Source organism: Pogoniulus pusillus, chromosome 21 (genome assembly GCF_015220805.1).
Source record: "Pogoniulus pusillus isolate bPogPus1 chromosome 21, bPogPus1.pri, whole genome shotgun sequence".
NCBI lineage: Eukaryota > Metazoa > Chordata > Aves > Piciformes > Lybiidae > Pogoniulus > Pogoniulus pusillus.
The window spans coordinates 9,139,620-9,166,281 of NC_087284.1; the positions used below are offsets into that span (position 1 = coordinate 9,139,620).

Below are 26,662 nucleotides of genomic sequence, written 5' to 3' on the forward strand. Positions count from 1 at the left end.
TCTTGCTGGGAAAAAAATGTTTCCTAAAATCTAGTCTAAACCTACCAGTGGCATCTTGAGGCCATTCCTTCTTGTTCTATCACTAATTACCTGTGAGAAGAGACCAGCAACAGTCTCTCTACAATGTCCTTTCAGGTAGCTGTAGACAGCAATGAGGCCTCCCCCCAGCCTCCTCTTTTTCAAACTAACCAGCCTCAGCTCCTTCAGTTGCTCCTCATAAGATTTGTTTTCCAGGCCCTTCCCCAGCTTTGTTGCCCTCCTCTGCACTCACTCCAGCACCTCAACATCCCTCCTGTAATAAGCTCAACACAACACCTGAGTGGTGGCCTCACCAGAACCAAGTACAAGGGGACAATCACCTCCCTACTCCTGCTAGACCCAGCATTTCTAATCCAAGCCAGGATGCTATTGGCTTTCTTTGCCAGTAATAACAAAAGTGGTCTGAATGACAATGCAGGCTTGTTTCTCTCAAAATCTTGTCTAAAGTCTCTGTCTTGCTCGTAATTTACTTTCTATATGAGTGCCCTTACTGGAAATAGCCTACTGATTTAAAGGCCCCCAGAGCCCTGGCTGCAGCAGTGGGCTGGCAGCAGAAGGAAGCGTGAACACATGCGCCCTTATGTTCCCTGCCTGCTCCAGCAGCCGCGTCAGCTCTCAGGCTGCCATGAAGGAGTTAAGTCACACAAACCGCCTGAGAAATGGGAACCGAAAGTAGCTGCTTGTAGCAAGGCTGGAAGTGCTGTAGCGCAGCGCCTGTCGTCAAGGCCAGGGAGGGTTTTATTCAGCAAGTGCGCCCAGCTGTGCCAGGCGCAAGGAGCGGGTACAAGTGGAGGCAGAGAGGCGAAAGCCAGACAGAGGCTGTCAGCCTGGTGAGGAGGGCCTGGCTCAGGGCAGCCGCAGCCAGAAAAGCAGAGTGTGTGTGTGAGCGAGAAGGGCGGAATCAAACCAGTCTAAGCAGGTTGTCCCACTGACTGAACCACAAGGGACCAGTCATGCATTTTTCTGCTTGTTTTAAGATCCCTAAGGGAAACACTCCGTCCCATATTTGTTGTCTCAACACTCAGTTCTGATCCAAATCCCTTTGGCTTGACTAACTCAGGCTTGGCATTGAGCAAGAGTGATGTTTTGCTCGAGCGACAGCCTGGGTGCTCCTTGGCGTTTCGGCGGTGACAGGTCAGGCACAGCTCCCAGCACCTTGGGCAGAAGTGCCACCTGTTCCTCACGTGGCTTGAAGCAGACTCTTTTTTCTTCCCCTAAATCTCGTGACATTCAGCTGCTTTACAGCAGCAAAGAGACAACACAGCTAGCATGATAAAGTAACCTCACCGTAAACCTGCAGTGTAAACAGTAAGTGCAAAAGGAAGCCCATGCTGTAGACTTCAGTGGACAGTTACGCTTCCACAAGCAGCCACCTGGAAAACATGAATTTGCAGGTGTTTTCTTTGGCAGCCTCATTAGCAGCCTCATTAGCAGCTCAAACCATTTATGCTCACCTGTAAAAGCATTATTGGAGGCAGAGAAGAGGCAGCAGGTTTTGGTTATTGCTTTCTCTTGCCATTTCCTAAGTCAGCCCTTGAGCACTGCGCTCCACCAGGTGCTGTGTGTCAGCGTTAGCTGTAGGGGAGGCAGACATGTCCTGGCAGTTAGGCAGCCTAATGGAGTGAGCTGCAAATGTCCCCCTTCCTATCTGGTGCATGCAAGCCTCTCAGCGGCTTGTTCCATGTTTTCATCATCTCAATGCTAAGTGATAATGAGAAATTAAAATAAGGGGAAGTACCTGGCCTGCATCTGCTCAGAAGAGATTGGTTTTGGTGCCTTCCCACCTCTCTCTCTCTCTTCTTGTCCTTTCTGTTCTGCTCACCACTTGCGCAAAAATACAGGACTTGGGATGCAAATGGAGAGGGAAGGACCAGGGAAAGGAATGAGGAGAGTCTGAGGCAAGTGAGAATTCAGATGAAATCAACTGTCTAAATAGGGCAGGTGAAAACCTCCTCTTGCCACTATGAGCTGAATCCTGCTTTTAAGCCAAGATAGCTTTATGAGTTGCCTTGCCTGATGGTGAGCTCATAGGTTAAGTGGCTGGTAAATCTTGAATTTTGGGGTTCAGCCAGAAAGTCTTTGACAAATGTTATCAGGTATGAGCTAATAGGGACCATATGAAAAAACAAGGACAAGTCGGAATGTAAGAATACAACTCATGAACAAGGTTGAAAGATTTTGGTTTGTTCTTTCAAACAGCTCCACTTCATTTGCATACACAGTTGTAATCTATTAACTATGACCATTAGATTTATTCAAATGTCACCAAGTAAAACCAAAATACAAAGACTTACTTAAACAAATGTGAACCACCTCTGCCTCTCTACCTCCAAAACCAACATCAAAACAAGCAACAGGTGTCCTGCAGAAGTGGAAGCTTCTCCTATCCAAAAGTAAGTACCACTGGGATGCCTGAAAAGCAACCACCTCCTACCCATATGCATACTTTAATTCCTCTGCAAAAAGAAACATCTTGCTATACAAGAAAGGGCACAAATTCTCTGCATTTTCTTTTAATAGGGAACTTTAAAACTGAAAGATGTTGCAGACTATTAGCAGGAGAGAAGTTATTATGTAGAGAGAAGTTATTCTGTACTTGAGGGAATTGGCTGGTGTCACTATTCTGGCCAAATCCCTTGATGGAGTCATGTCTTATATGAGCTGCAGGAGTCTGCCAGCATGGTTGCAGTACCTCCCAAGCAATGTGAGTTATACTGGCAAAAGGACTCCCCTATTTGGTCTAACGTTAAGGCTACATAGTGGGGAAGGGAATCACGCCAAAATAGTTATCTTTGTAGGTTTGGGATGTGATTTTTTCCCCATGAGATAGTTATGCTGGCCAGACTTTGTCATGTAGACCCCAGGAACTTTTATTTGCAAAAGAAGACTGTAATTTATTTTAACCAGATGTTCAGCCCTGATCTGTCTGTGCATTCACAGTGGACTGCAAGTAATTCTTACTGTGAAAAACATATACCTTGGATAGCAGTAATATTTTTCACACATAATGCTGAACCTCTAAAGCTGTGGTGAGCCTTCTCTCCTTTTTGGTGGTGACGAGTAGTAGGCTGGTGTTCTGGGTATTGAGTTTTGCTCCCATCAGTCAGATCCCCTACAGGTCTTGTAAGGGCAGAAGTCTCTGCTCTCCCAGGTATCAGACATTCATGGCAATTGCTGGAGCAAATTGTGCAGTTCCTTACCACCTGGCAGTTGTGGGGAGCATAGAGTGAGAGCTGAGGTGGCCTAGGATCGCTCTTTCAGTAAAAAGCATGAAGGTAGGGGTGCCAGTCCATTGAAACAACAAATCCCAGTTTGTTTTCCTGCATGCTTGGTGTTCTTGATAGGAATCAGGGGCTGGTTCTGCCACAGAACAATGATCATTGGAGTGGTTACATAGCTGTCACTGGAGCCTGAAGTACGTACCACTATCAACAAGTTACACGTAGGCATCCTTGGGAACATCTGAACTACAGCTCAGTGTGCATTCCTATGGCCAGTCATTCAAAACAGAAACTCAGGGATTTGGTTAACTGCTGTTTGTTTTTTCATAAGCCTACATGTCCTTGCAGATCATTCACAAAGGGCTGAGTGTTTGTGTTTCCTGTTGACATCCTTTGAAAGGGAGATGCCAATGGAAATTGGATCTTTTAATGAACAATTTCTCTGGACAGCCCGTCAGATGAAAATTCATGAAGGATTTCAGTTTACCACTGTGACCTTGAACTAACAGCATGAGGAAGGAGAAGGCTGTTAACTTAGGCAGGAAAGACTGGTAATTGCTTCATATTTTGGTGCTTCCAAGTTTACAGAAGTTTCATGCAAAAGTTTAGATACTCAAAAGAAAGAATAAAAAGACAGAATCTGGAATATGAGCCAAGGAGGGGGGAAAAAAGGCATTACCTATGAAATCAGTCTTGAAAGCTTGCCCACTTTCTAAAATAAGACCCCACAGACTGCAGATCAAATTTTCTATCAGGTCCTAAGCTTTAGAATGTCCTTTTTAAAACACCTCTAAGTGCAGACGGGTCTCAGTGCAGAGGGCACTTCTGTGGAGAGGAAGGTGAAGCTGACCTTGCACAAACAGGGGCAGGTACAGGGGTGTGAATGCTATAGGTATACTGGAAATGTCCTGCAGGTGGGCTGCAGGTTCCTGCTGTGAAATCAGTGCCACCACTGTTCAGAGGCTGCTGAAGTATCCCTGTGCAGAGCTGCACTGTGCTGTGTAGATGTGCCCTGAGGCACTACCAGAGAAAAACTGATGGATCTTACAGCACCACCCTCCCTGTACAACGATGTGCATTCTGACTCTATCCCAGCAGCTTCTCTTGGAAGGCAAATCTCTCCTGCCCAGTCACTTCAAAGTAGCCTCAAGCATTTCATTAAAGCATTAATCTGCAATTAAAGAGCTACCCTTGCATAAGAGTAGAAGGAAGTGATTACAAGAGTTGAGAGATTCATGTGTGGTAAAAGGAGAGGGACTAGATCTGGAAGTAGGTGCAACAATCATCTAGAGAAGTACCACAATAATGCCTGTGTGGCACCACTTCCTGTGCCTGTCTCTCTTCAGGTGATGACCTGTGCCCATCTTGATGCTCTTTTCATTTGAGTCCTGCCATTGCTGTCAATACACAGCTTCTCCCCCTGAACTTCCATCACCTGCTTCTACCCCTGAATGGGAAGGCACAAGGATAGATTTGCTATCGATAGGGAATTCCTGCTACAGGAGTAACACTCAGCTGGCAATTTATGGGTGGAATCTACTGCATAAGTCACAAAACTCAGCCAGGAGCTGCCTTCAAAAACTCCTCTAATTAACTGTTGCTACTATAAGTTTAGGCAAACCCAGGAAATCACATGCAAAATTCTGTCTGATTTGCTATCTAATCTTCCTCTATCTAGGTTCTTATACCACACACATTGCTATGGTATCTGAGCATCTCAATGCTGGATGCAACTCACTTGCACTCTTTTTAAGCTGGCAATCTAAGCTGCACTCCTGACACCTCTATGCACAGCCAACTGGTTTGCTGTGAGCAAACTGTGAGGAACCTTCTCCAAAAGCTCCTTGAATATACCAGTTTCTCTTGCCTGCCTTCCCCCCATAATGTAGGATTGGGAAATGTGCCAAGCATGATGCCAAACCAAAAGAGATGTTCACATTGCAGTAAGCACAGGAACCCAGAGAGCCCAGTCTGCCAGGATCTTACTGCAGCATTCTCAAGAAACTCACAGCATTAAGCCTTCATTTCCTTGTGTGACTGTACATCTGCTTAGGAGACACTCCACAGAAGGCCCGCAAGTTATTGCTTTCTCCATATTAATTATAAACCATTTGTTAGCCTCAAAATTTTGAGTCAGTTTTCTTTCTTTTAAGATTGGAGCCATTTGATCCTGCGGTTGCTGTCACTTGAAACAGAACTTCTGCTTTCAGAGGATTTTAGATATGCCCTTTTCTGAGGACTGCACAGTCAAAGCAAGAGCACAGACAGGGGCCAGCAGTCAAAAAAGGTAATGAAAAGAACCTCTATTATTCTGGATGAGAAACAGTAGACATGAGTTTGATTGATTTAAGCCCAAGTTAAGGCAAGAGGAAAATTTCAGAAGTTATCTACACTTTAACAGTAAGGAAGCAATCCTCCCTCAAGGGGAAGCATTCATCCAGATATCAAAGTGTGTTCTGACTCATTAACTGAAATATGTTGTGCTGGTGGAAGACAGTTAACTATCAGCAAGATTTTTGTCTACATAAGGGCTTGCACCAGTGTAATTTAGATCCGTCAAAAAAAGTCAGATGCATAACCACCAACACGGGCACAGCAAACCGGGCCTGAAACAGGGAGGCAAAACTTGCAGGCTGATGTTTTGGGCTATGTGTTTGACTTTTACAAATGTGTGGTTTAAAGGTTCCTGGATGTCTGTAACGAGAGCAGTTAACATTAAAAGAAAGAAAAAACCCAAACAATCTAGAGTAACACAAGCATCAAGAAACTGAAAGAAAACCAAAGCCCCTTCCTTTTTTTGTTGTTTTTTGGCTACTTATTCCCACAGCCATAGAGGTAGGGGTGGGGAAGAAGCTGAACTGAGCTGGTGATCACAGCATTAAGTTGATTTGACTATTAGAAAACTTTAATTGAAAAGGTTCTCATGGGGTTTCTGGCATTTGTTTCCTTATTTACTTCTTGAGCCTATTTAATACTTTGACCTAAAAAAAGAAGATTTTGCATAAAGCAAGAGGATTAAAGGTTCAAAATAGTTAAACATGAAATTAATCTATTGATTCATTAAAGCTCAGTGTTCTCAGTGCCACCAGTGGTACTATCATATAATAAGCATATTAAACTGTTAATATGCCTGAAGTGAAGGAAAAAGACAGTTTCAGCACAGGCAGGGCTGTTGATTGGATAAAACACTCTGCTCCTTTGCATCCTTTTTGCCTAATGTTTTCTGTCCCATCCCAATGGCCTTCCTGTGTATGCAACAATCATGAGAGGGTTAGTGACTCTCTTCTCATGCCTGCCTAGCCCTGAACATTGATTTTTAGTCTAATTTTGCCATCTTTGTCCACGCTCTAATTGTGCCCTTTGAATGAATTGGATTTTTGGCATGCTTTGTTCACGTACTCGCTTTCCTTCTCCTGTGTGTTTGTTTCTTCAGCTATTCATATGTGATTCCTTCTTTCTATGCCTGTGCAACCTTCCTTCCTTCATTACCTGTTTTCATTCTTCACTCTCAAGCATCCTACCTTGCCAGGGTTTCCACAAAGCATTTGTGAGTACATAGGTAATGCCTTTCCTTGACAATATATTGCTTGTTCCTGTCTGCAGAGACGAAGTTAGCAGACAACAGTACAGTAATGTATTTGTGCTTGAGCTGGGGTCCCGTCAGGTTTTAACTGCAGCTGGCTGCCACAACGCTAAGTGCAGCCCAGGTCAGTGTAATTGCCAAGTCACCGTGGGCATAGTGCCAAAGGGACTTTTAGAATCATAGAATCATGGAATGGGCTGGGCCAGAAAAGACCTCTAAAGGTCATCTAGTCCAGCACCTCTGCAGTCAGCAGGGACATCCCCCTAGACCAGGTCACACAGGGCCCCATCAAGCCTCACCTTGAATGTCTCCAGGGAAGGGACCTCAACTGCCTCCCTGAGCAACCTGTTCCAGTGTTCCACTGCCCTCATAGCAAAGAATTTGTTCCTCTTCAAGGTTGTTACAGCTTGCTGTGAAGACTACCCCTGCCTGTTACTCGGTAGGACCTCCAATACCCAATTTGTGTGTTGAACCTAAGTTAAGGTGATGTTCCTCTAAAAGCAAGCAGGGTCAGGTAGGAGTGTTTGAAACATGGCTCAGTATAAATAGGAGTTGTGTCTGATTTGGGCACTGCACAGCTGTAGTTCAGTGCTGCACAGTGAATCCCAGTCCATGAAAGGTGCAGCACATCTATGTGCTTTACCAAGAAGCTGGCAGCTGCTGAGCCATACAAGAAGCTCTCTGAAGACCTTCACACTCCCAGGAGGAGGAGAAGCTCATAAAGCTGCTTGGTACTTCACTTCTGGCCTATTTTTAAGGGTAGATGTAGAAGGAGAAAGATGAAGCTGCTCTTTGTTAAATTTCTTAGATATTGAAATATGTATTTATGTCTAATGCTAAAATATGTTTGTAAGGAAAACAAAACAGCACTGCCTCACAGACATAAAAGAGATGATCCATGAACAGAGGAGCTGCAATACTGAATTAACCTTCTGGTCCACCCAGAAGCTAGCAAGCTGGCCACAATGAGTTTGTGATTAACACCCAGAGTGACTTCTTTCTTCCTTTCATATGTCACTTTTCCAAGATGCTGTCATGCCAAGTGTCAAGAAATCTCTCTCCTAATCTGCGTGCCTCGAGCTATTTGGCCAAGCATAGGGAAATAGCCAAAGAAGTCTCTATTAACACAATTTTGTTAACAGCTCTTTTGCCTTCAATAGTGCTCACTCCATTTCCTTTTCCTAAGCCAGATATTAGCAACAAGGATCTACTAATGTCTTCACTTTCCAAAAGTTGTTAAAATGCTTTGAGATTTCTATTTTAGCATTTATTTATTGCTATTCAGAGATACAGTTGCCTAGTCCTTCCCATTTAAACTTCAGCTCAAAAGTGTTCATGCTACCCTTCCACATAGCTCTGCCTCTGTTTTTTCTTTCCTGAAGAGTTTGTAGGCAAATGATGCTGCTGCACTGCATTTCCCTACCACCTATTATTACTGAAAGCATTCTCTACAGCAAAAGACTGACAGTTTTTTTGCTGTTAAGCTTGTTACAGATGTCTAAACACTTAAGACTTAACTCCTTTTTCTGGTACCTTCCCAGTATTAGTGAATTCCCCTTCATGCATTTACCAAAATTATGACTCTCCAATGGTCACAATTGGCATCATCTTCTCTGAATTCACAAGATGCTACCATACATACAGATGTCTTTAATAGCCATATCTGACTAATATGTTCCCTAGGTCCTCATAACCTCTGGCTTATTTGCAGAATCTACTTCTGTTCTGGTTCTCTCCATTTTCTAAGGCTCTTTGCCCTCCCGCCCCCAAAGGTTTCCTCACTCCATCTAACAAATTAAAACACTTTCTTGCGCAGTCTTTTCTGGCCACACTCAAGAACTGGCATAGATCTCTCACTGCATATGAAACCCAGAACAACTGAGCCAAAGCCATTAGCCTTGTCTCAGGCCCAGCATCTTTTATCTAGCCAAATGATGTTAGTTTCCAGACAGTTTCTCTTACTTAACGGTAAGAAAAGCTCATCCAGTGTCTCAGGAGACCCATTGTTTTGGCTGGAATCAGGAAGCTTGCTGAATTAATATTCTTCATAACTATGCTCCTTGGGACAACAGGGGGCATTTATCCCACTGGTTTTTATCTGACTGGTGGCAAAAGCCAAAGAATCACATTTTAGAATCATAGAATTGTCAGGGCTGAAAGGGACCTCAAGGATCATCTAGTTCCAACCCCCATGCCATGGGCAGGGACATCTCATACTAGATCAGGTTGCTCAGAGCCCCATGCAGCCTGGCCTTAAAGACCTCCAGCGATGGGGCTTCCACCACCTCCCTGAGCAACCTGTTTCAGTGTCTCACCACCCTCATGGCAAAGAGCTTCTTCCTAACATCCAATCGGAATCTACCCACTTCTGGTTTTGTTCTATTACCCTTAGGCTTATCATGACCTGAAAGCCTAAAAAGTCCCTCACCTGCTCTTTCTGAGAAGTGTGATCTGACCCTCTGCTCTGCAGCTGAGCTTCTCTTCCAGAAACTCATCTTCAAACAAAGCATAGATCAGTTTACACCTAGGTGCTGCTTTCCCCCTCATAGATGGCCACAGGATCACAGAATGTTAGAGGCTGGAAGAGACCAGAGATCATTGAGTCCAAACCCCCTGCCAGAGCAGGACCACAGAATCTCGCTCAGGTCACACAGGAACACATCCAGACAGGTCTTGAAAGTCTCCAGGGAAAGAGACATTCTAGCTTCTGAGCTTCCTCAATTTCTCAGAGATATTTGTGGGATTTCAGAACATTTGAAAGTAAAGAAGCAGAAGCTTTGTAAGATCAAGGGTCCTTAAGAGAAGGTAAGAGATGTTTTATCCAGTTCCCTAGTCAAAATAAGAGTCACTGTCTTTTAATCTATTGGCTTAAGTTTCAATAAAGTGGTGGGCTTTTGGTTGGACAAGTAACTGTCGAACTCTGTTGCCTAAGAGACTTCTTTCTCATTCTTACTGTAATGTATCCCATTTCCCTAAGTCTTCAAATATATGCTTTCTGGTTAGAGTCCTAAACACACAGGTAGACATCTAAGTGAATAAACTGCGTTTCATATGGGCAACCTCCTGCCTTGGTTGTCTGAAGGTAGGCAGGTGCCAAGGTTCAAAAATCTTGGGCCAACTAATACATTACAAAGCTACAGTTTGAGCAGGGCCAAAAGAAGATGAATTCCTGAATTCTAGTATTATGCATTGATAGTAATTTAATTTCAATTGTGGGGATTGAATACTTTCTGAGAAGTGTTTGGATTTTCTGCACTATTTATTTGACAAGGATCAAAGTGGAGCAATGAAACTATAATGAGTAGAAAAAAAATTTCAATAGGGAGGGCAGAGGAACTAAGCACATTAATAAGTAACCAGCTCACTGGAAAAGGAGTAAGTGACAGGGAAAAATGCAGGGATGGAGATTCAGCCCCCACAGTCCTCATCTTACAAGACAGAAACATTTCAGTGGTGTAATTAAAGGTAGGAAATCCAAGGCTGGTAAGAGGCAGCACCATTTTATTATCATAGAATCATAGAATGTCAGGGGCTGAAAGGGCCCCCTGCTGGTCCAGCCCCCTGCCAGAGGAGGATCATCTAGAGCAGATCACACTGGAAGGCATCCAGACAGTTCTTGAATATCTCCAGAGAGGGAGACTCCACAACCTCCTTGAGCAGCCTGTTCCAGTGCTCTCTCACTCTCACAGTGAAAAAATTCTTCCTCAGGTTCACATGGAACCTCCTATGCCTCAGCTTCCACCCACTGCCCCTTGTCCTGTCACTGGGCATCACCGAGAAGAGCCTGGCTCCATCCTCCCGGCACTCACCCCTTACATATTTATAAACATGAATGAGGTCACCACTTAGTCATCTGCTCTCCAAGCAGCAGAGCCCCAGCTCCCTCATAAGGAAAACGTTCAACTTGCTTAATCATTTGCATGGCTCTGCGCTGGACTCTCTCAAGCAGCTCCCTGTCCTTCTTGAGCTGGGGGCCCAGAACTGGACACAGTACTCCTGATGAAGCCTCACCAGGGTAGAGAGGAAGGAGAACCTCCCTTGACCTACTAACCATAGCCCTTCTAATACACCCCAGAATGGCATTGGCCTCCCTTGCCACAAAAGCACACTGTTGGCTCATGGTCATTCTTCCATCCACCAGGACTCCCAAGTCCTTCTCCCCTTCACTGGTCTCCAGCAGGTCCGTCCCCAGCTTATACTGATACCTGGGATTGTTCTTTCCCAGGTGCACAACTCTACACTTGCCCTTGTTGAATTTCATTCCATTTCTTCCTGCCCAACTCTCCAGCCTGTCTCAGTCTTTGGTGTCATCAGCAAACTTGCTGACAGTGCACTCCATGCCCTCCTCCAGGTCATTAATGAATACACTGAATAATGCTGGTCCCAGTACTGACCCTTGAGGAACTCCACTAGTTACAGGCCTCCAGCTAGACTCTATCCCATTGACCACAACTCTCTGACTTCTTTCCTTAAACCAGTTCCCAGTCCACCTCACTACTCCATCACCCAGACCACACCTCCTCAGTCTAGCTATGAGGATGCTATGGGAGACGGTGTCAAATGCTTTACTTTGTATCAGGTATTTAGGTTAGGTGATTGCTACAGGATGTTGAGAAGTGAATTGAGCAAGCTTCAAAGAATAGTTGCATATTTCTGTAGTGAAGAAAAGCTGTTTTCAAAAATAATAGCAATAGTAGTAGTAGCAATAGTAATTATAACAATAATGGTGGTAATAACAATAATAAAATATAATAAAAATACTGCTGCTGCTACTACTACTAGATTATACTTTAAGTGTTAAATCAATCTTTGAATTCTTGGGATTAGTGTGAAGTCTTCAAGGGGACTATGCAGAACAAGAGGAAGGATTGGAGAAAAAAGCTTAACCTAAAGCTTATCTTTATCCAGCAGGAGTAGGGAGGTGATTGTCCCCTTGTACTTGGCTCCGGTGAAGCCACATCTAGAGTATTGTGTCCAGTTTTGGGCACTTCAATACAAGAGGGATGTGGAGGTGATGGAGCAAGTGCAAAGGAGGGCAATGAAGCCTGCCTGCACGTGTTCCTGTGTGATCTGGTATAGGTGATATTGCTCTGGCAGGGGGTTTGGACTGGATGACCTTTCAAAGTCCCTTCCAGCCCTTGACATTCTGAGATTCTGTGAGAACCCCCCCTTAGTAGCTTCAGACTGTCTCCCTGCACATGATGGCACTGCAGAAGACAACACAGATACAGTCTGCAAGGCTGTATTGGTCTTTGCTTCTTCTCTACTCTCCCTAGAGGACTCCTGAGTTTACTTTCAGTTTTCAGCCTTCCCGGAATCCCTTTCATTTCCTCCCCTCCTTAATTATGCATCCCTACATTGCGTATTTTAAGAGTGAAGTACATGAGTGATTTTTAATGACATCAAGTCTTTTAAAATTGCACAGGTAATGTAGTGGTGTCTTTCTCATGGTCAGTCCTGCTTCCCAGTCTTCCTCCGCCCTCCCTGAGTACTTTCACTCACCTCTTTTCAGACCACTAAGCAACCACTATCAATCACCCTTCACGCCCCATCCCACCACTTTCATTCTCAGTCATTTGCCCTCTGCCGTGGCTCTGTCAGGGTGCACCTCATCAAACCACTGCAAACACCCACCCCTGCTTACTCACCTCCCAAACCCTTGCATACAGGCAAAGATATTCAACAGCAGCTCAGCTACAGCTGTGGGCACTCTGGTAAATGCAGAAAATTCAAAACGAGAGAGAAGATAGCTGAGTGAAATGGGCACCAGGTGGGAAATTCCTTACTCAGAAGATTTAGCAAGTGTGACTGTCTTGGAGGGATTGAGGAGTGCAGAGGACTCATCTGCTTGCAATACTTCTGCAAAGCAACAACTACTCCCAGAGGTGGGTCCCCTTAGGTTCAGTAAATACAGTGACTGAGAGACAGAGAAATTCCATCCAGAGTATGATTCAGTGAAGCAGCCTAATGTGTCTACCTCCAGTCTGCCCTCTGCAGAAACTCCTCTCCCTCTCTGCTGAGTGCATAGGGAAAGTCCTGGCTACCTACCCGAGCGAGAATGCCTCTTTCTATCTCTGTATCTTGCTACATCATCTCTGGGTGGTGGTAATCAAGTGCTTAACTGGGGCTTGTGGGGAGGTGTTCCTGGAAAGTGAGTGCTACAGCAGCTGTGGAGGACTGCCCACGGTGGGAAATTGTGAGTTCCTTGGCACATGCACAGAGCTGGGAGCTGCCCCCGCAGTGAAGCTGTCTGCACAGATCAAGGATGGTTTAAGGCTTATTGGAATATTGTAATAAGAGAAACTGGTACAGAATCTGAATGAGCAGGACATTGGTTGTAAAAAAAAACAAACTATAAAGTCTGTATCCTTCATTGATTTGTCAACTGGTATAAAAAGCCAGTGTATAAACAGTTCCTTCTACTTGGCTCTTGGGCACTGGATCTGTTCGTCTGTCTCTCTAATCTCCCCCACACTAACCTTGACAGCTGAGGTAAGATGTGAGCTTTGCTGGTTGTTTTCTATCTGGGCAGAGAGAGGGAGGTGTTGGTCCCTTCTAGTCTTTCTTTGTGCTGAGGAAGATTGAATTTCTGTATCATTTCTAAATCATATATAACTGTAAATATATTGTGTATACATGCTTGTAAATTTAGCTTGGCTGTAAATACAGCTTTAGCTTACTTCCAAGCCATCTGAGATGGTCTGACAAATCTCAATTGGTGAGGGGGGAAGAAAGTTCCTAACCCACCACAATACTCTTTTGTCTTGTAGATAGGATCACGATAACTTTTTTTGGGGGATTATGCATCATGGCAAATCAATATTCTGTCTTTATCTTAAGTGGGTTTAGACCCCTGCATTAGTTTCCTGCAGTAAAAGAAAGACTGCCATTTGCTTTTGGGTATCTCCTCAGTTATCCAGTGGAAAATGGTTAAGAAGAAATTTCTCAATGGCTCTTCAACCTGAGAGTCACTTATCTTTTCTTTCAGCCAACTGCTGAATGAAATATCACTGCAAGCTAAGGGAGACTGTTAAGTTAAAGAGTAACTGGAAGGCACTGTGCTCAGATCTATTGTCTTCCCTAAGTATTATCCAGACATGCTTTTCCCTATAACTAAATCTACAAGCTGAACAGTGGAGGCATCTGTGTGTATAGATGCACAGCATTATATGTATCTGCATATGTATACATGGATATATGTACATCAATACATCACAGAATCACAGAACCTTAGAGGTTGGAAGGGACCTCCAGAGATCCAGCCTCCCTGCCAAGGCAGGATCCCCTAGGGTAGTTCACACAGGAATGCATCCAGGCAGGTTTTGAAAGTCTCCAGAGAAGGAGACTCCACGACGACACTGGGCAGTGCCTGTTCCACTGCTCTGTCACCCTCACTATAGAGAAGTTTCTCCTCATGTTAAGGTCAAACCTTCTATGTTTCAGTTCGTATCCATTGCTCCTTGGCTTATTTCTGCTGACCACTGAAAAGAGATTGGCCCCATCCACCTGACACCCACCCCTCAGATATTTGTACACATTCATCAGATCTCTCAGTCTTCTCTTCTCCAGACTAAACAGCCCCAAGGCTCTCAGTCTCTCTTCGTAGGGAGATACTGAAGTCCCCCAGTCATCCTTGTGGCTTTCTGATGGACTCTCTCCATCTGTTTTGAACTGGGAACCCCAAAATTTGACACAGTATTCCAGGTGTGGTCTCCCCAGGGCAGAGTAGAGGCGGGGGAAAGAACCTCTCTAGACCTGCTGGACACACTTTTCCTGGTGCTCCCCAGGATGCCATTGGCTTTCTTGGCCACAAGGGCACATTGCAGACCACCAGCACTCCAAGGTCCTTCTTCACAGAGCTGCTTTCCATCAGGACAGCCCCAGCCTGTGCTGGTGACTGTTGTTATTCCTCCTCAGATGCAGAACCCTGCACTTGTCCTTACTGAACCTCATAAGGTTTGCCTTCACCCAGCTCTCAGCCTGCCCAGCTCTCACTGGATGGCAGCACAGCCTGATGGGCTGAGGGTACACTCAATGCCCTCATCCAGGTCATTGATAAAGATATTGAACAAAACTGGACCCAGAACTGATCCCTAGGGAACATGACTTGCTAAAGGCCTCCAACTTGACTCTGTGCCACTGATGACAACCCTCTGAACTCTGCTGCAGAGCTAGTTTTCAATCCACTTCTCAGCCCAGCCATGTATGCCACATCTCCTGAGCTTATCTATAAGGATGTTAAGGGACACAGTACACACACTTGTGTGCTGAATGGTTTGAAAAACTGAGTGAAAAATCAAGACCTGTGTAAAGAAACTAAATTTAGTATTCCATTACTGTTTTCCCACCTAATGACCGTCCTCTAACACAGGCCAGTTCATTAGCAGAGTCCACTACTGAGTGGTTACAGATGCAATATATCCATCTTAGACATTTTAAAGGCTGAGTGCTAGAGCCCGCACTTCCTTTAAGCACCTTGAGGTCAACAGAAAGAGTCCCCCTGTTTTCATTTGACTTTGATCAGGTCCTTGATGTGCTAAACTGAACTTTCCCACGGTTTAAAGAAAAATCTCCCACCTGCAAAAAGGATAAGAGAGCAAAGCTTGTTGTGTTATCAGGGTTATGAGGGTAGTATCTGCACAGAAAGCAGGCAGACCTTGGAAGTGAACCATCAACACCATGCACTGAGGGTTTCAATTATGAGGTTCACTTAACCCCAAAAGCCTGCTGCTGCAGAAGACCACAGATGTTTCATTACTCTTTCTTGGTTTGTCCTATCTTTGCAGACATCTCAGAGGCACCATGTATAACATGGGTTTATTTGAGCTTTCTGCCTGGGACTGTGACCTGACCCCACATCACTGAAGAACAGATCTCATCCCATCGAGCCTGTGTGAGATCTTACAGTTCTTGTACTTCACAAATACTTTCTAGCCTCTTCTATTGCCAGTTAAATCTGCCTATTGTGAAGAACGATAGCAGCATTTTCTGTGTGCTCGCATCCCCTAGACTGAGACCATACTCACCATATATTAAGAATGTAAGTGCACTAAGTCCATTCACAACACACAATAAGTGCACAATTCAATTAACTAATGCAATTCATATTTCATTAGGATAGAAGCTGTTTGTGACCTTAAACGGACAACAATTTCATGACAGCACTGCAGAATTTTAATTGGACAGGAAAATAACAAAGAAAAATGAAACAGAGGGAAAATGCACTGCCTGGCAGAATTGTTCCAAGGAATTTAAAAACAAAAGAAGCAGTTGTTCTAAGTCCTTCTCCTCCTTCCCCCTTACTAATGATGTAGAGAACAAAAAATTACTGCCTGCCTTTGTTTCTGATTAACTATTTGTAGAGAAGGCCACCTCAGCATTTGTGGTAAGCACCTTGCATGTATGTAAGTGAAGAGCAGGTCCCCTAAGTAGGATGTTTTTTTCTGTCAGTTCTACCTACTGTCCCATCAGTTTTGTTTCAAAGGCTAAAATATTTGGCCATAAAATAACTTGTGAAAGAGAGTGGTAAACCTGCAACAACAACAGATATTATTAATAAAGTTAATTGTTAGTGTTGTTAGCACAAAAAATCTCAGGACATAAAGGACTGTAACTGAAGTTGAGAGCTGTTGATTGCTGTAATACTTCTTTCTGTGATACCCTTAAGAAAAAGAGATTAATAAATTTAGTTATTATGGTCCCGTAGTAATTTCATCTTTAGTCTATGTATGCTGACTCTACGTGAGGAAAAACAGCTCACTACTGATTCATTATTTCATTATTTTACTGTCTACTGCTAAAACTGCATCTTGTGTTACAGGAGCATAAAAGGATAAGATCCCTTGGGTTTTAAGTAGTGCATTTAAAGAGAAGACAGAAGGTTGAAACTACCAGGCTAGAGTCTGCGGTCTGCACAAACACGCTGTCTCTGCTTTGCTCCCCTCCTGTACTATGACTTCTATTTTGAAGGTAAAATCAGTAAACAAATTTTGCACAAAGCTGCTCAGATTTTGTATTAAAGGCAAGATGCTGTATAGGAAGCAATTGGATGTGTCTATTTAATCAGGGCATTTGTTGATCTGGGTCAATAACAGGATGGTTATTTGTCCCTGGCCAGTGGGTGGCAATGGCAGCAAATGGCTTATGGTAGACCAAGGTTGATTTTGGTAAACATGTCCAGATGGGTATGATTTAAATCAGTAAATATATTGCTTGTATAAAGTGGTATTTTTAAATGAATTTAAAGCCAGTGTTTACATCTGGCAGTTGCTAGATGCTCCATGTATACACTTAACATAATACTTGAACCAAGAGCATAATCGGTGAAGGAGCTTTGCTTTCTCCGATCCTAACACCTCTGATGTTTTTCTTCTTTATGATATATTACAGCAGAGCTCTGCATCTGTATATTAATATAATTTAGCAGTGCTTGTCTCAAAATTACTGTGAGCTGAAGCTAATTCTGCTGGAACAGATGAAGTTGCTTCATTTGCAGTAATGTCAAATAACTTTTTTTTTGATGCAACGAAAAGCGTCAAAACAGCACAGCTGCCGAACGAGAGAGATGATAAAAAGGGAGTTTCCAGAACTCACTGGTATTAGCTGCTCACCCATACATTCCCTTCCTCTCAAGTTTCAAGATGAGATTATTATATAAAAAGGCTAATTTGTAAAAAAGAAAGAAAGAAAAAAATGAAAGAAACTCTCTGAACAAATCTGCAAATAAATCAACCTGGGGGAATTCCCACATCTCTCTGTGACCTCTTGATCAAAATAAGGCATCCTCGACCCAGAAAAAATTCTACTGTTTTTTAAGTACTTAACTCTTCACTCGATCTGGTGTCATGCTTTAGGAAAGCTGCACTTCAGCTCAGCCTGCATCAGACCCCTTACAGGCTAGAGAGATGACTGCCCAAGGACAAGCAGGGCTGTGGGGATCAGGGTGGTGGCCACCACTGCTAGATCAGCAGCATCTCTCATGGCCCCAGAACACTGCGCTGCGTCCCTGCACCATGGAAGAGTTCAGCCCAGGCTGTTTATTTGTAATGAGGACCATTGTGCAGCCAAATTGCTTTATGCAGCTTCCTTTTAATTTTTTTCCTAAGTTTTTGGCTTGTCTGATGGAGGATGAGGAAATGTATCCCAGAAAAACTACCTCTCTTTGGGCGTGCAGGGGCCTCCTTCCAGTCTGCTTGCTGGCCTTGAGCTGACCATGTGTGAGACATTGTGCTGTGATTATTGTTATTATTTTGCTTTCCACAGACTTTTTTGCCAGGCTTTTCCTTTTTTTTTTTTCTTTCTTTCTTATTTTTTTTTAATTTACAGTACTGCAAAACTAGAGCTACCCTATAGCTGGGTGGGATCTGCTCTGCACTGCCAGTGATGCCATCGATGGCTTTTGACTAGAAGGAAGCCAAGGCTAAAGAGCAGAGAATATTTCTCACCCTGCATTGTTCTCAGAGACTATTTCTAGCACACAGGAAGGACTCACAAAATGACCATCAAACTTATTTTAGCTAATTCCACACACAACTCAAAGTATTCCAGAGGTGTGCCTCAAGCCTCGGAGAACCTGTGGCAATTTTTTTTCCCTGGTTAGACGTAGAAATCAAAGTACTGACAATCTAGGAGCTGCCTGGAAGTGCTTTCTTATAAACAGGTGGGGGGTAAAACGGCCTTCAAATGGTACATGAGAATTTTAACAGGAGCGGGTCCAAATATTGTGCTCTAAACTGAACACTCTGATAATCATAACAATGTGGTTTGCAAAGCATCACTTTAAAAGGTCAGCTATACCACCCTCTGACTGCAAATTGAAAGCACAGCGGATATATTGAGTCATACATATTGTTCATTGTCATTTGCATTTGGTGAAATCCCTGCATTTTACCCAATTTAGCAAGTAAGCACCGCCTCGGGCTCCCTTGGCAATACTCGCCTCTAAATGCAGTTACTGTTTGCTGGGCCAAACCAGCATCTCGGCCCACCCTGCACCAGTCAATCTCTCTTTGCTCTTTTGATCAATGTTTTTGTCCTTTCAAGCCTCTGAGTCACTTTGCATGAAATGAGAGGTAGTGGCACACTGGAGTAATGTGGATATTCCCAGCTTCGTTTCTGGGATGCGTTAGTGCATGTTGGTCTGTAGGAAATGACCACCTGTACCGGTTTGCAGAGAGCCACTAGAGGAACAGTGTGACCAGCAGCACTAGGGATCTAATTCTGCCCTTGTACACAGCACTGGTGAGGCCTCAGCTCGAGTGCTGTCGGGAGCTCTGGGCCTCTCTCTGCAAGAAGGATATTGAGGTGCTGGAGTGGATCCAGAGGGGAGTGATGAGACTGGGGAGGGGGCTGGAGGGAAAGTCTGATGAGGAGGGCCTGAAGAAGAGAAGACTTAGGGGGGGTCTTATCACTCTCTATAACTACCCGAAGGCAAATTGTGGTCAGGTGGGGGTCAGGCTCTTCTCCCAAGCAACTTGACAGTACAAGAGGCCATGGTCTGAAGCTGTGCCAGGGGAGGTTTAGGTGGGATATTAGGAAGCAGTCCCTCACAGAAAGGGTGATTAGGCACTGGAATGGACTGCCCAGGGAGGTGGTAGAGTCACCACTCCTGGAGGTCTTTAAGATTGGATATGGTACTTGGTGGCATGGTTTAGCTGATGTCATGGTGTTAGGTCATAGGCTGGACTTGATGATCTCAGATTTTTACCAGCCTCACTAATTCTGTGTGATCAGAAGATCACAGTTCCTATTTGTGTGGATGAAGACCAGCTTAATTCCACCAACACCATGTAGAGCTGTGGCGATATGTGTCGTGTTTTGCCCTTCCTGAGGTCAAGTACCCTTCTTAAAAACAATCCTCAGGCTTTGACTGTGTGGCCTCTTCCCTGCTTTCTGCACATCACCTATCGCTGCTAGGAACTGTCCAGCTTCCCAACAGTCACGCGAGTGGCATATCCAACGAGAATATGGCAGAAGCTGTCCTCAACCTTCCAGGGGCTACACCTGAGGAATAAGCAATTTTTGTGGCTGTTTAAGCCTTTTTTTCTTTGCTATGAGCAATGTCAAAATGATTCATTTGTGCTTCAGCTGCTGGGTAGTTGCTGGCAGGGAGCAATTGTCTTTCTAGATGTGTAGGTAGAAGCAGTCCACCACACCGTGCCAGCTCTTGGGTCCTGTTACTGAGGTGAGGGTTTGGCAGGAAGGGCAGTACAGGGGCTCAGCTGTGGCAGATGGGCAGGTCTGGTAGCTACAGCCACTGGTGGCAGGCAGATGAAACTACAGCTACAGAGAGACCAGGAGGAGGCAGAGAAAAGGAACAGAAGCACTGATAGAGACACCTCGACCATTTTGCAAATAAAGCCCAATGAAAGGGATTGTGGAGTCTCCTCCTCTGGAGACTTTCAAGACCTGTCTGGATGTGTTCCTGTGCAACCTGACCTAGATTCTATGGTCCTGCTCTGGCAGGGGGGTTGGACTTCCAACTTGGTTGACTCTATGATTCTATGACTCAATGATCTATGGAGGTCCCTTCCAACCCTTAGCATCCTGTGATCCTATGAAACCAATGCCCTTTACAGAGACACACGGACACACAAAGCAATACAAAGCCTAATCCAAAGACCACTGAAGGCAGAGGAAAACTCCAGTCATGCATGTTCTGGACTGAACTCTGGAGGGCTGTCAAAACACATGCCCTTGACAAACACACATTCTGAAACTAGTTAGTTTGCTGACTGAAGGAGAATTTAGACCAAACACTATAGAAGCACATATATATAAATATGCCATGCAGAAAAGCTTTCTCAGGAGAGAAACCACCTCAAGGTCCATTTATAAAGCCTTGGAAACAGTAATGTTGTCTGTAAGGACTCAATGAGTATTCTCCATCCACAAGAGCATTTGAGTCACACACCTCCTCCCTAACATGGACAGGAAAGACAAAGCTTAGAAGATTTCATGTAGACCCTTAACCCAAGCTGCACAAGCAATTCAGATGGAAAACTTGTAACTGGAACCCAGTGACTTGCTCCCTCTTTCCATCAACCACCAGAAGGAGCAGACAGGTGTCATGCTGGGCTAGAATGCTGTGCCATCTGTGGATCCTTCTCGTTTCCCTACTCTGCTTGGCCTGGGGCAGCTGGGCTGCCCTGCCCAGTGTGGTGCATTAGGAACTTCCTCCCACCAGTGAAATTTACTAGACCAGCTCAGCTGGATTGGAAGATGAAGCTGTGTTTACAGCAAAGCTAAATTTACAAGCATATATACACAATATATTTACAATTATATACAATTTAAAAATAATACAGAAACCCAAACTCCCTCCCCCACAAAAAGAAGCCCAGCAGGGCTCAGAGCCACCCTCTCTCTCTCAGGCAGCAAAGTTTACTTGTTATCTGTTAGCCACGATTAGTGGAGAGATTAGAGCAGAGCAAAGGAGAAGTGAATGGAAGAAGCATCCCAGAGCAAAGAGGATCAAATTATTTACACTTTTAGCAAACCAACAAATGACAGACTCTCGTTATTTTCTTTTTACAACCAAAGATCTAATTTCTCTCATTAGCATATTCCAATTATCCTCAAACTAGCACACCCAGCTCTCCAATTCCCTTGTTTGCCCCTTAACTCCCCAGTCCCCACCGAGGCTGCAGCTCATGCGGCTCTGCACCGCTGCCCTGCCGCTGGGCCACACAAAGTTTCTCTGAGGTTCAGTAGGTTCCTTCAGTGATGCCTGCTCAGAGCTACCCAGTGATGAGTAATAGTGTGTAAAAGTCAATTACATTCATATCCTGAGTTGCCTGCTACTTAAAATGTTAACGATGGGAAACTTGCCCTACAGGAATGAGGATGGGGGCAAACTTTTATTAGCCCCACATGGGCGTTTATCTGTTTTTAATGTTACATTGTCCCAGGGAAAAAAGTGCCATTGTTAACAGTGTTGCGGGCAGTCAGCTGCACTCAATTTAAAATTAAAAGGGGAAGAAAATATAAATGAAAAGGGAAAAAAAAAATTAGGGGGGTGGTGGTGTTTCTGCCTGATGCACTGCAGTATGGCAGGCTATGGTAACTTGCCCCAGAAATGTTTTATTGAATCCAGCCCTTCAGTACAAAAGAATTCATTAACTGCTTCATGATGTAAAGTCTGCTAAAGATATTACACTCGCTGGTTAAAAGTGAGGCTGTTCCCATACAACCTAAGTACTGCCTACACTGATCAGCATTGAGTCCTGACTTGCCTCTAAGAGGCAAAATTATCATGGTATGCACACAAATAGAGCCCCTCTGGTTCTGACTCCAGCCCATGCTATGGCCCTGCCCATGCTAAAGCTGCTGAAGTTGGGACTGCCAGAACTCAGCTCAGGGAAAAGCACAGCCTGGGATTATTAGATACAAGGCTGGAGTTTAAAATCAGCCAGGGCTGGAACTCCCTTACCACTCTGAACCTGCAGTGCGACAGACCCCTCCTCCCACCCTCCCCAGCACACTGTGTGTGCCACACATGCAGTGCACGGATGACACGGAAACCATTGTGCCAACTCTGTGCACCACCCTTATCTCACATTGCTGAGAACACCTACTCTTGGGGCAGGGCAGGATCCACTCCAATAAAGTTACATCACTGTAAAAACTAGCAGAACCAGGTGTCTTCTGCATGAAAACCTGAACTACACCAATGAAATCTCTCTGTTACTGCGGGAGCCTCACCTTTGAAAATGTTCTTTCATTGGCCTTAAAAAGGTTGAGGACAAGAGAACCCAGTGTGAGTCTGGAAACTCTAGATACTCGAGTATCTTCACATCCCTTTTCCCATACATTTTCCCATCTTGCACATCACTGATGCACACACAGTGCTGAAAGAGATGCAGTAACGGATGTTCATTATGTGCACTGACCAGGTGGCCCTAACTACCTGAACTACCCTTTGCTGCCTCCTATTCATCATGCTAACTTAATGAACAGAGAAGCTGGGTGATCTGAAACAGCCAGCCAGGAGAAACAAAACAGAAGTCAAGCACAGTGTCACCCAGCTTGAACCAGCTTGCTGGTACCTTTCATATGGCTGTTACCATTCAGCTCCCAGCTTGAATGAACCAGAGCCATTGCCAAGCAAACAGATAAGAGTCTAGAGAAACTGATCAATATGTTTAGATAAGATGCAACAACAATACGTAGCAACCTGCCTCTTTGTCTGTGCTTGGTAAAGAAAGGAGAGGAAAACAAAAATCCCTCCATTGGCTGCTTCTGCCTGACTTCTTCTCTGACTTACAGTTAATTGACACCACTGTAACCATGGAGTTAGCCTAAGTTCAGGATAAGGCAGTGGCTTTATTAAGAAACTCAAGCACAGAAATGCAGTCAGAAAGTCCTTCCTAGGTCTCCTTGGCAAATGAATCCTTTGAACCCAACTTAGCCACCTGCACCTTCATGTACACTGTTTTTACAGAGAAGATGCTGGAAGTTTAAAAATAATTCAAAATATGTCAGTCATGCTTGAAATAGCCAACTGAAGATTAGAGAAAAGCTGGGAAAAACACCCAACCCCCAACAGCTTAAGTGAACATGAGGTGACGTGAAAGGGTACGTAAATATTTATATGTAACTTTATAGCACTATGCTATATACTGTACTACTTTTGCTCACACATCCATTCCAGCAGTCACTAATTGAAATTTCTGCAGCTCTGAAAAGGACCTTTATTGGGACTGAGAAAACAAAAACTAGGACAGCACTGAATATGAACTACTTTTGAGACAAGAGCCACTTATGTGACCAAGGCTGTACTCAATTCTTTTGCTGTTTCCTCGCAGAGAAGGGGCTAGGCAGGTTGAAATAATGGAAGAGTCTGTTTACAGAACAAACTGGAAATGAGACTTTACCTGCAGACGCCAAGTACACAGACAAAGCCTTCCTCTGGCTTCTCTTGAGCTTGTTGTAAAGCTAAAGAAGGTATATTTAATCTATCTCAACTACTTATACACACACACACACATAAATGTAGCCACACACAGGACAGAAAGAGTAAGTGGTCTTTGTATAAAATCCCTTCTATCTTTAGCTGAACATTTTTCTGCTGTGTCAAATGCAGAACACAGTGCAAACCCAAAATCTAGAGAAGGGTGTTTTGAGACCTCTTTAGTTTTCAGGGGATTTTTGCCTCACAGATAAAATTAAGACCATGAGCTTACCTATGTTTTTTATATGAGTTTCTTAGCTTTCCTTGGCTGTATGTTTACAGGACAAAGTGTTTAGCACAGGAAATTCACTGATTTCATATTATAAGAAGGCTGTTGCTAATCAAATTTCACAGGAAAAACTTAGCAAATTCCTTATGAGGACAAGGAGAAGGGGAGGAATCCCAGCTACATCGTGTAGCATCCATGTTTGTTCAAATGTATTTGCTGCAAGCATACACTGTATTATTCACCCCAAAACCCCCCTCGACCAGGCTGTATCTTAACGCTGGAGTGCAAGGCATATAGACAGGTTACACCCTCTACTCAATTCTGTTAAAACCAACTTCTCCTTAATTTACTTAGGTGCTTTATTTACAGCCTGGCTTCAGCTGCAGTTTTAGCTTTGGTTTGCATCCATTGAGTCCAACAGAGTCAAAGTCTAGTTTCAGCCTGTGAGATGTCAATCATTCATCCCTTAGGACCTGCATTATCCTCATGCTACTACTCCCCTTTCTGGGAGAATAAAGACTTGTTCCTTTCCTTGCTTACCAGAAGGACCACAAGATGACCTACAAGAAGCTATCCCTTTTTAAGTGGGTTTTAGGGGGTTATTGAAGCTTTCCCATTTTCTTTTAAGCCTTTAAAATTAGTCAGTAGAAGAGGATCAATGCCAGATCTTATGCCTGGGCCAGCATCAGTCTGCAGAGTCAGTCTGCAGTGATGTCCAATACAGTTAATGAAGGCAAAATGAAACAGCATTGACAGGAAGCAAGAGAGATGAGGGCTTGCTGCGTAACTCATAGCCATGGGGAGATTCCTCTGGGATGGCCACTGCGCCTCTCATCAAGTTCTCTGTGAAGGCCAACCCAGTGCTTCTTGAGCTTATGCTTCCAGATTGCAGGAAACAATATTCACAGTAATTATAACCCTAGCATTCAGACTCATAACAAAAAGCAGCAGCTCCTGGCCAAGAGCAACTGTAAGTACCACTTACACTGTAGCATAGCCTAAGCTAACAGATGCACCCCTACAATCCAGAAAACGCTGAGCTACAATGTCCCTTATTTGCCTGCTAGAGCCAGGGATGCTGTAATAACCATGACCTTAAACTGCAATCATTTTTCCCCCCTCTGAAATTTTGCTTTAATGAATCATTGTGTTAGAGTTAATACTCTAATAATTCTAAATTATAAACATAGAATAAGAAAATTCCAGAGATGTCAAATAGGAAAAAAAAAAGCTAAAAGCAAATAAAATAGAGGCTTGGTTATAAACAAAAAATAACAGGTAAGTCTGTACCATTTCACTCGTGTGTTGGACTAGCATGAAGTCTGCTGCCCAACCTGTTCCAGCTCCTGCCTCCTCCTCTTCCCCATGCTGACTGATCTTGCATGGATACACTAACCTTGACTGAGTAGTAACAGTGGGGCCTGTTTTTCTCTCTGGGTGGAGGAGAAGGTGGTAGCTGTTAGAATCACCTGGGTTTGTCTGGGTGGGATCTTTGTGTTCTCTCTCAGTTGTAAATAACTGTAAATATATGTGTATATATATTGTACACATGCATTGTATTATATGCTTTTAGATTTTAGTCTTGCTGTAAATACAGCTTTATCTTGCTTCCAAACCTTCTGAGCTAGTCAGGTGATTTTATTTTTGGGGGGTAATTTTAACCCTACCACAATTCTAAATTAACTGTTGACATAATAATGATTCAGACTGCCCTGTGATCACCTAGGGCAGGCACATTTTCATCTGTCTGAGCATAATGGTGTGCAGATAGGTTAGGAGGTTTTTTCCCCAAGTCAAAAAGAAAAAAGATTCTCTAGAAGCAAGTCCTGTAGAATGCCCAGCAGCTGTGATGGGGTGGTAGTCACACTGTCTGGGTAGCAAAGACTCATGCTCAGCTTTAGAAGCACTGCATCCAGTGAGATGGAGATTCCTGGGGCAATGCCTACACCGACTTTGAGATACTGGCTCCAAATAAAGAAAAAAGTATCATTAAAAGAGGGAGGCATCAGGGACATGCAAGAGCAAAGCTCTTTTGGAGAGGACAGAGTAATTCAGTCTGCCTCTAAGTCACCTGAAATTTTAAGAACAGCCCCAACACCTTTTTTGTCCAGCCATGAGGATGACTGCAGACTTGGGCATCTCCCCTACCAAGAGAGCTTGAGAGCCCTCGGGCTGTTTAGTCTGGATAAGAGAAGATAGAGAGGATATCTTATCCATGTGTGCAAATATCTGAGAGGTGGGTGTCAAGCGGATGGGGACAATCTCTTTTCGGTGGTCAGCAGCAATAAGCCAAGGAGCAACAGCTACAAACTGGAACACAGAAGGTTTCAATTCAACATGAGGAGAAACTTCTTTAGAGCGAGGGTGACAGTGCTGGAACAGGCTGCCCAGAAAGGTTGTGGAGTCTCCTTCAGAGACTTTCAAAACTTGCCTGGGTGCACTTCTGGGTGATCCTGCCTTAGCAGAGTGGCTGGACTCAATGACCTCTGTAGGTCCCTTCCAACCTCTAAGGTTCTGTGATTCCCAGAACACACACTTGAGGGAAAGGGAAAGGAAAAGGAAAAAAAAAAAAAAAAAGAAAAAAGAAAGATGAGCCTGGAAGCTTCCTTAGCTGCACCTTCAGAGGCAGAGCCCTCCAA

The 26,662-nt window shown here is 44.1% G+C and overlaps 1 protein-coding gene and 1 long non-coding RNA gene across 5 annotated transcripts in view; one reads left to right on the forward strand and one right to left on the reverse strand.

The window, feature by feature from the left end:
• BCL2 (BCL2 apoptosis regulator) overlaps positions 1-26,662 on the reverse strand; it is a 127,186-nt gene that overhangs the window by 17,675 nt on the left and 82,849 nt on the right. The gene's annotated exons all lie outside the window — the stretch shown is intronic.
• LOC135184786 (uncharacterized) lies at positions 1,910-16,868 on the forward strand. Its single transcript, XR_010306175.1, has 3 exons — positions 1,910-2,432; positions 15,630-15,736; positions 16,664-16,868. It is a non-coding gene; the product is annotated as an uncharacterized LOC135184786 (long non-coding RNA).